This window comes from Chionomys nivalis, chromosome 13 (genome assembly GCF_950005125.1).
Source record: "Chionomys nivalis chromosome 13, mChiNiv1.1, whole genome shotgun sequence".
Lineage (NCBI taxonomy): Eukaryota > Metazoa > Chordata > Mammalia > Rodentia > Cricetidae > Chionomys > Chionomys nivalis.
Genome location: NC_080098.1, coordinates 38,685,838 through 38,694,243, shown reverse-complemented (window position 1 = coordinate 38,694,243; position 8,406 = coordinate 38,685,838).

Here is an 8,406-nt window from a genome sequence, read left to right as displayed (position 1 = left end):
AATACATAGTCTGTGGTAATTGAAAACTTTTATCTATGCCATCTCATAAATCTACAAATTTCGAATCTCATTATGGTATCAGCTTATTGCTTTATTTTTTTTTCCCTTTGTGACTTCTTCCTCTGCCCTCCCCCACCACTGTCAGCTCCCAAAGAGAAAGTTTTATCACAAGTCAGAAGTAGAAAGACGGGTATATACTGCATTTTTAAACTTTGTATTTTTAAAAATTATATTTTAAAATGCATTTCAAAACTACAGAGACATTTGGGTTTAGATTTCAACTTCCATTTTACACATTTTTGGCAAGCTGAAGAGTGTCAGTGTATTAAACACCCACTTATAACTAAATCTTCTTGTATCACTAAAAGGCTTGTACAAATGCAAAAGGAACGTAGACTTCTAATCTCCTTCTCTTTGACAGTGATTAGTTTGTGTCTCCTTGAAGAACAAAAGAGAAAGTGGAACCATTCTTCTGCACTGATCAGATTGAATCCACCCTGGTGAGCTGGCTGAGAGGAAGTAGAATCCAGCAGATGGTAGGATACAGATTCCATCTGACATGTTAGATTTCTGCACACACATGAGGGTGTGCCCAAGATTTTCTATCTAGTTTTAGGGATAAAAATCTTATTACACCCCAGATGTAATACCAAAATAACACTGAAATAATAAAAATAACCAACATCATTTATAGGCTATAAGGCTTTTCTCACCCTTCTAGAACTGAACATATACTTTCTTGTTTCAGAATGATTTACATAAAGTTGCCTACTGCCAACGCCAGTTCATGCTATTGAAGGTAGTCTCATCTGCTTGAACTGCCAATTGCGCATGGCAGCTACATATAAACTGCCTTCACAGAAATATCTAGTTTAGAACTTGGTTAAGTAACTGCCTGCAGTCTAGTCAAATTGACGCAAAATTAGCCATCGCAATCCTCCATTCATGAGGAGCAGGTGATTGAATTTGTTCTCTGACTCTGCTACCTATTTCACAGACAGCTGATCCAGAAGTATATACCTGACTCCTATGACCCAGATTTATTAAGAAAACAAAAAAAAAATTGCAAAAATTTAGCCTGCCCTGATGAGGTAGAAGTCAGCAAGCATGAGGCTTGGAAGGATCAGTGGCATTAGGGACAGCCAATCATCCTGTGATAGAGGCTGAAACAAGCCTACAGAAAGAGACGAGACTTGGACAGTGTTGGTTCCCAATCAGTGAGGCCTAGATGCATTCCTGCCTTTTCATTGATAGAGTTACTTCAATTTTATGAGCTATTCTCATTGTTCCCTGTTTAAATCAAGCAGTGTTTTCCTTACCACCCTTTAAGCACTCTTTGAGCTGGGTTTATGTTACATGAAACTAGAAGTGACTGTGTTAGATACCCTGAGAAGACTACATCACTGGGCTACACACAAACATTTGTACTTCTCTCTCTATGGGCATGTGGTCTACTTATTCACTTTGAAAAAAATAGTGCACAAATGGCAGTATGCTACTTTAAATTCAGAGCAGTATTTGGAAGGGTCTCTGTCTGTGGGCATCGTGGTGCTGCAAATGGCAGAGTTCCTAATATTGGTAAAGACCAAACCCTGCAAATAGTACACATATACTGGACAAGCATGAAGTTAAAGCCACTGAGATTTTTAAGTTTCTCTGCTACTGTAGTACATTCTGGCTTATTTTAATATAACAGTGTACTGGCTGAATGTGTGTGTCAACTCAAAACAAATTAGAGTCTGAGATAAAGGAGCCTCAGTTGAGGCTTAGTTAGAATTTCCATTGCTGTGACAAAAACACCATGGCCAAAAAGCAAGTTGGGAAACACTTCCACATTGCTGTTTGCCACCAAAGAACATAACATAAACCTTTTATGACAGTGAGACATGTGTGCTCTGGCAGCACCAGTGTACTTCAAAGATAAGCATCAAAGAATCTTTATATGAAGTTTGCTTCAAATGTGCAAAGCTAACTACTGGGAAAGAAACTGCCCTTGCCTCAACTGCTGACAGAATGCTGTCCAAATTAGAAGAGCAGGACACAAAGGAAGTCAATTGCTTAACTTTGCCAAGATAAAATAGAACAGTCCTTCAAAATTTCTGCTTCACAGAAAAGTCTGTCAGATTTACTGGGCCTGTAGGCCAAAGATGGATGCTCCAGTGTTATAGAGGAAACTTGGGTGACTGTCAAGGCCAGCAGCTGTCTCCATCACTTTTCTAGTTTTGGAAGTTGTTTGCTCTGCACTTCCTATTTATTCAGGTAATATTTATCATTCTCAGGTCTCTGATGGAGTTGAAGACTAGATAGTTTTACAGTTTTCCTTGTTACCAAATTAAAAAAAGAAACTCACAAAAGAGAGGTAAAGTTTGTAAAGGTTGAGAGGCATAAAAGTCTAAGTCATTTATCTAAGAAAATACTTCAAGGTGTAAAAAGATACCTTTAGGTTGTTAATATAAGTTATGATAGAAAGTGATTTGGGTACAAAACTTTGAACTCACCGAGACAGGATAGATAATAGTGTACTTTCTCCAAGATTGCCAATACAAATGGACTGGATATTGTGAATTAAATTCTTACCTAATAATTATTCTTTTTATATATAGTTTATTGATGTTAGAGAAGGAGACTTTTATCGGACTAAAAGGGGAAGGTGTTAGAATAATCTTTTTGTTCACTGTGTGAAGATCAGTCTCTGTTTTACCTTATCTGCCTAAGGCACCTTCTGATTGGTTTAACTAATTGATGAATGGCCAATAGTTAGGCAGGAGAGAGGATAGCTGAAACTTCTGGGAAGACAAAAGGACACCTCCAACTATTCTGAGATTAATGCAACTACTCAGGAAATTTAAGAAAAGGAAGTGGAAGATCATATTTTTCTCCAGAAATGGGAGCGATAATAGGGCATTAATAACAGTTTAAATTAAGAAAGTTTCTATAGAGTGGAATGAATGGCTTCAAGATATAGCAGGGAGGAGTATGGTGGTTTGAAAGAAAATGACCCCCAAAGCAGGCAGAACTATTAAGAAGTATGCCCTCATTGGAGTAGGTGTGGTCTTGTGGAGAAAGTGTGTATGGTGGAGCCAAGCTTTGAGGTCTTATATGCTCAAGCCCAGTGAGACAGTTGACTTCCTGTTGCTTGCAAGATGTAGGAGTCTCACCTGCTCCAGCACCATGTCTATCTGCACGCCCCCATGCTCCTTGTCATGATGATAATGAACTGAGTCTCTGAAACTGTAAGTGAGCCACCTCCATTAAATGTTTCTTTTATAAGTTGACACAGCCATGGTGTCTCTTCACAGCAATAAAAACCCTAACTAAGACAGGGAGATATGAAAGTTGAGTGGATATTGAAGAAATAAAAACTCAAAGGAAAGCTTCACGTTTTCAAGTCTGGGGATTCGGTTTGAACGTGCTGGGTTTGAACTGAGTGCCTTGAAAACACCCACAAGACATTAGGGAGGGAAATGCACATGTGGGCATCAAGCCTACCAGTGCCCTATGGAAGCCTCACAACCCAATTTTAAAAAGTAACTGGAGGGAGAGTAGAATATGTGTGAAATGAAAAATGAGTGAAGAAAACTGTGGGTTAAAAAATTAAGCAGGGATAGAGACAGAGAAGAGGAAGGGATAGAAATGATATATGAAATAGCCTTATGGAAACCCACTAGTTAATAAGCTGATTTTACAATACAACTTAAAAAGTTGGAACAGAAGTACCTTGTATGAGTGGACAATGTCACTCCCATAATATACAGGTTATTAAGTACAAGGTATGGTATATCTCCCAATGAGTTACGGGTCAAGGAGGTCCCCAAAGCCTCCAACACAGCTGTTGCCATTGCCCTTGGCTAACCATCATGATTACACAGTGACCCATTGCCGAAAACAACACACATGTTGACTGCAGAACATAGATAAATCAATCTCAAACTGGTCAGGAAACTTCCTCTCTGGTGGCCAGCTTTCCTAGTGCCGTGCAGGCTGCTGGAAGAGGAAAAGCATTAATGAACTTATCCAGCGCTGTGTCCTGCATGATGCAGTACAGATTTGCCAGGAAAGATGTGCTCACTGCTGCAAAAGTAGCATGGCTGTTACGGAGTAACTAATCGCATTCTTATTAGATGTGAGGCCTGCTCTATGTGAGGAATTTCATGTCTATTATTGTAATTCTGGTCAAAAGCCCAAGATCTGGAAGGTCATAGGCCTTAGTATAAAACCTGATATAGTTATTTTGCTAAATGGTCATGCTGCCAAATTGCCACCTAAATATTTATGTTTATACACATAGACTTGGCCTTGATCAGAAAAGCTTCGTTTTGCATTGGAGCCCAGTTAATGGGAAAATGTACTGAGAGTGAGTCTAAATGTCTGGACTTAAATGGGATGTTTATATCACACACACAGAGAGAGCTTAGAAAACATTTCAGAAGAGGATGTAGAAAGAATGTAAGAGCTGGAGGACATGACGTGGCTATCACACTTACCAATCATGGAAGCTGTAATTACATTCACAAATCCAGCATAAGATCAAGTCAACCAAAAATTCTGGTTTAGATGAGGTAAATGATCTCCAAGTCCTATATATTCCTGAGGAGCTATTGATGGCTGGTACTTTCTGGGGCAGAGAAAATCTTTCTGTTTTGGAGATTATGACCAACAGATAGAATTCCTATGCTCCAGTAGATAACTCCATCCCCAAACGCGTGGAAGCAACACTAATTGTACTTAGCGGTTTATTTTTTTAAAAGACATTATGTTTGAAGGGAGCATGCTGGGGGAATATGAAAGGATTTGGAGAAAGGGGTATATATTTTATTGCATTTTAAATGTATAAAATTCTCAAAAATAAGAACAAAAAATTTTAATACATTAAAAAGTAAGCATAGATGGGTTAACTCAAGAAGAGTGCATAGCCTAGCTATACATAGCACCCTCATAGCCTAGCTATACACAGCACCCTCATAGCCTAGCTATACATAGCACCCTCATAGCCTAGCTATACACAGCACCCTCAGATTTCCTGAGAACTGCAAAAGCAAAAACACCTAAGGGGAAGGGGAAGTGAAATAGAGCATAAGGTCCAGTATCAGAGAAGCCCGAAGAGACTGTTTCAACAGGAAAGGAATGAATGACCAGCAACTGTAATTCACTGAATCCTGGGAACTAAGAGCTAGCAAGTGATAGTTCCATGGCAGTTTGGAGGGTGAAAGCCTGAATAAACATGACTGAAGAGTAACTGGGGGGTGAGCAAGAGGAGGGTGCAAGCACAGACAATTTTCAAAGTTTCTCTATAGTGAAAAAATGATGACTTGAAGAAGCTAAAAGGAGACATATGATGAGGGCGCCTCAAAGAAATAAGAATTCAAATGGCAAGGTTCAGAGTGAAAAATGGAGCAGCCGACTATGAAGGTCTCTAAAAGACGCAGGAGGAACTGAAATCTAAAATAGTGACTGAAAAAATGGCCTCTTCTGACCCTGTCCCTCATCAAGGTAGCTCAAGATGGCCCCAGTGGCATGGGCATGGGAGAGCTGGCTCCGCCCCTCACCTGGACAGCTTGGGAGAGCAGGTGGGCTTACCAGCTCATCTGCCACCCAGGCCCAGATTCAAGACTTGGAGCTGGCCCAGCCCAACACTTACCCAATCTATAAGTTTCTGGAGCTGGGAAGGAGCCAGCTGTGTTGAACCATAGCCGCGAGATCTCCATAACTCAGGACAACAGCAAGATATCTGAGAGGAGTCTTGGTGAGGGTCCAGACTGGTGGTGTAGCAAAAGCCAGAGGCCTCGAACCAGACCAACAACTCATTGCAGTGAACCTTTGCAAGGAAAGATGTTTGAGCAAAAAAGTATAGTGTGTGACACACAGTAGCTCCCAAGGCTACTACGATAAACCGATATTTGATGGAGGGGCAGGACAGACCGCAGAGTAGGATGGTACATGCACAGTGGGATGGAGGAGTAGGTCATGTCCAGAGGGATCAGTGAGATTTGTTTGTTTATGATTTTTATTTTCATTTTTAAAATTTTCTTTTGTGGCATGAGGTTACAATGGTGGGGATGGATACTGAAGGACTGGGAAATGAGTGGGATTAGGGTGCATGAGGTAAAATTCCTAAAGAATCAATAAAAATTATGTAAACAAGCAAGCAAGAAAAATAGTCTCTTAATATAAAAAAGAAAAAAGGCATAAACAATGAATATGGTCAATAAGTTAACTTTACTATATTCAACAATATGCATCCTTAATTTTTCAGTGAATTTTTATAATAAACTATGTAATAATGTTACAAAGAAAGCAGAATTCATTCAAGTGTCTAATTATTACTACTATCTATTTTTACTATGAAGACACAAGCACCTGCACATTAAGAATATTTGGGACTTCATTTCTAGGGTACCTATTCAGGGTCTGAAATATATTACGTTTTCAGTAAGTGGTGACCTCATCCCCCTCCCTTAACTCTGAGCTTAAATACCTGCTTCCTCTCTAGCAGTACTTGCTTCTTCTGGCTTCTCTGATCTGTACTTGTTGGTTAATTCACTGCCTGCTAGATCCATGCAGTTTTTATAAATACTTTCTCTTCTGCTCTGTCCTTATTTCTGCACTTCTCTAGGAAAACCCAATCTGTTTATAAAATAGCTCACTTTAACAAGTTCATTTAAATTAAATTAGAACTCTGCATGAAGATATGAAAGTATTCTGTTGACGCATATATCCATACCCATCTGTGGACACAGGAGCAGCTAGAAATTGATGTTGAGATGGGATAATACCTCTGGAAAGTAACATAACATTAAATAAAAGCTAAAGTGGATCTCAATTTTGATATTCACAGACACTGACCAAAGTTCATTTTCCTCCTTTGTCAAATGCATTGAAGAGCACTTTAACACATTAATTTGGGTTCATTCATTTCCAGTGATAAAATCCACATTTTTTATTACTAACAAGTATGAAACATTCAATATTAAAAGACTGAAGAAGTTTGCAGGGGATTAAACAGAATCAAGTGTATCTATTATATGATTTAAGTGAAATATTTCATTTGAAAGATCACTCCAAGCTGATAATGGCTTCTAAATAATGAATACAATGATAAAAGAATAATGTAAAATACTTCATGTACCTCACCTATATCTTATGAATACAAAATACTACACAACTCTAGATCCAAATTTTTATTTTATATAATTTATATTAGTAACATTTCTTGTAACACATCAGAAAAGTGACAGTAGTTATGACAAAGAATGCCTGGAATACCAGCACTAGGGAGTTAGAAGAAGGAAAACTGGAATTTCGAGGCTGCCCTTGGACAGTGAGTTCAAGACCACGAGAACCTGTACACAGATGCATATAATCATCTCAAAATCTCAAAAATCTCACATCCGAGCATATTAATATAATCAATATAAAAAACATCTTCAGCTATGTGAATCAGGGCTCCCGTAAGAAAATAAGGATTGTTACCACCTTTATTTAGACTGCTTTTCTACACAGAAAGTGTTACTATCTGCTGAGATTTTACCTGATTTAACCCAGAGTAAGATAACCATTAGAAACAGACAATGAAACTGTATGTGTTCATCTTTCTCATCCTTACTACACACCAGCAGGGATTCTACAGACGTTATCACATTAAATATTAAAACTACACAGCAGATTTTATTTTTAAAAAAAAAAACATAAGAAAAAATTTTGTCTCACCTCTCCATCCTGCAATATCATATAGTCACTAAAGAGCCAACAACAGCCTAATGATAATAGTTTAAGTTACACTCATGAGACTTGCGGCAGTTGTTGGTTCTATTTAGTGTTCTATACAATCTTAGACATTATAAGAACCAGAAATTCCCACACCCGGCAACTCATCAGAATCTGAGGGAGCAAATGTCTTGTAGTTTACCCCACATGTTTTAATTGACTATGCTTAGGGTAGGAATCGAGGAGTCTGAATTCCCGTTACTCTGATGTGCGGTTGCATTGGTAATCACTGAATAGTCATTTCCTCTAACCTTACAGAAAGTCTGTAAATGTGTGATCCAGGAGCATAGACATAAAGGAGTAGGCTATGAGGTCTCAAGTTGTCAGGACGCCAATTCTTTGTAATCACATCAATGAGGCCATTTAGAAAACCAATGCACAGATAGGTACGTTCATGTTGACATACAAGTGATATCCATTCTCAGCTTCTACTTCAGCTTACCTATATCCGTGGCATGATACCAACAAAGTTAATCTGGAAACTCAGGCAATAGTCATACTAACCTGAAAAATATAAAACAACAAACTCCCTGTTCTGGTTAGTTTTTTCTCAACTTGACACAAGCTAGTCCTCCAGGGAGAGGCAACCACAACTAAGAAAATGCTCTTACCAGAATGGTCTGTGGGCAAACCTGAGTGGTG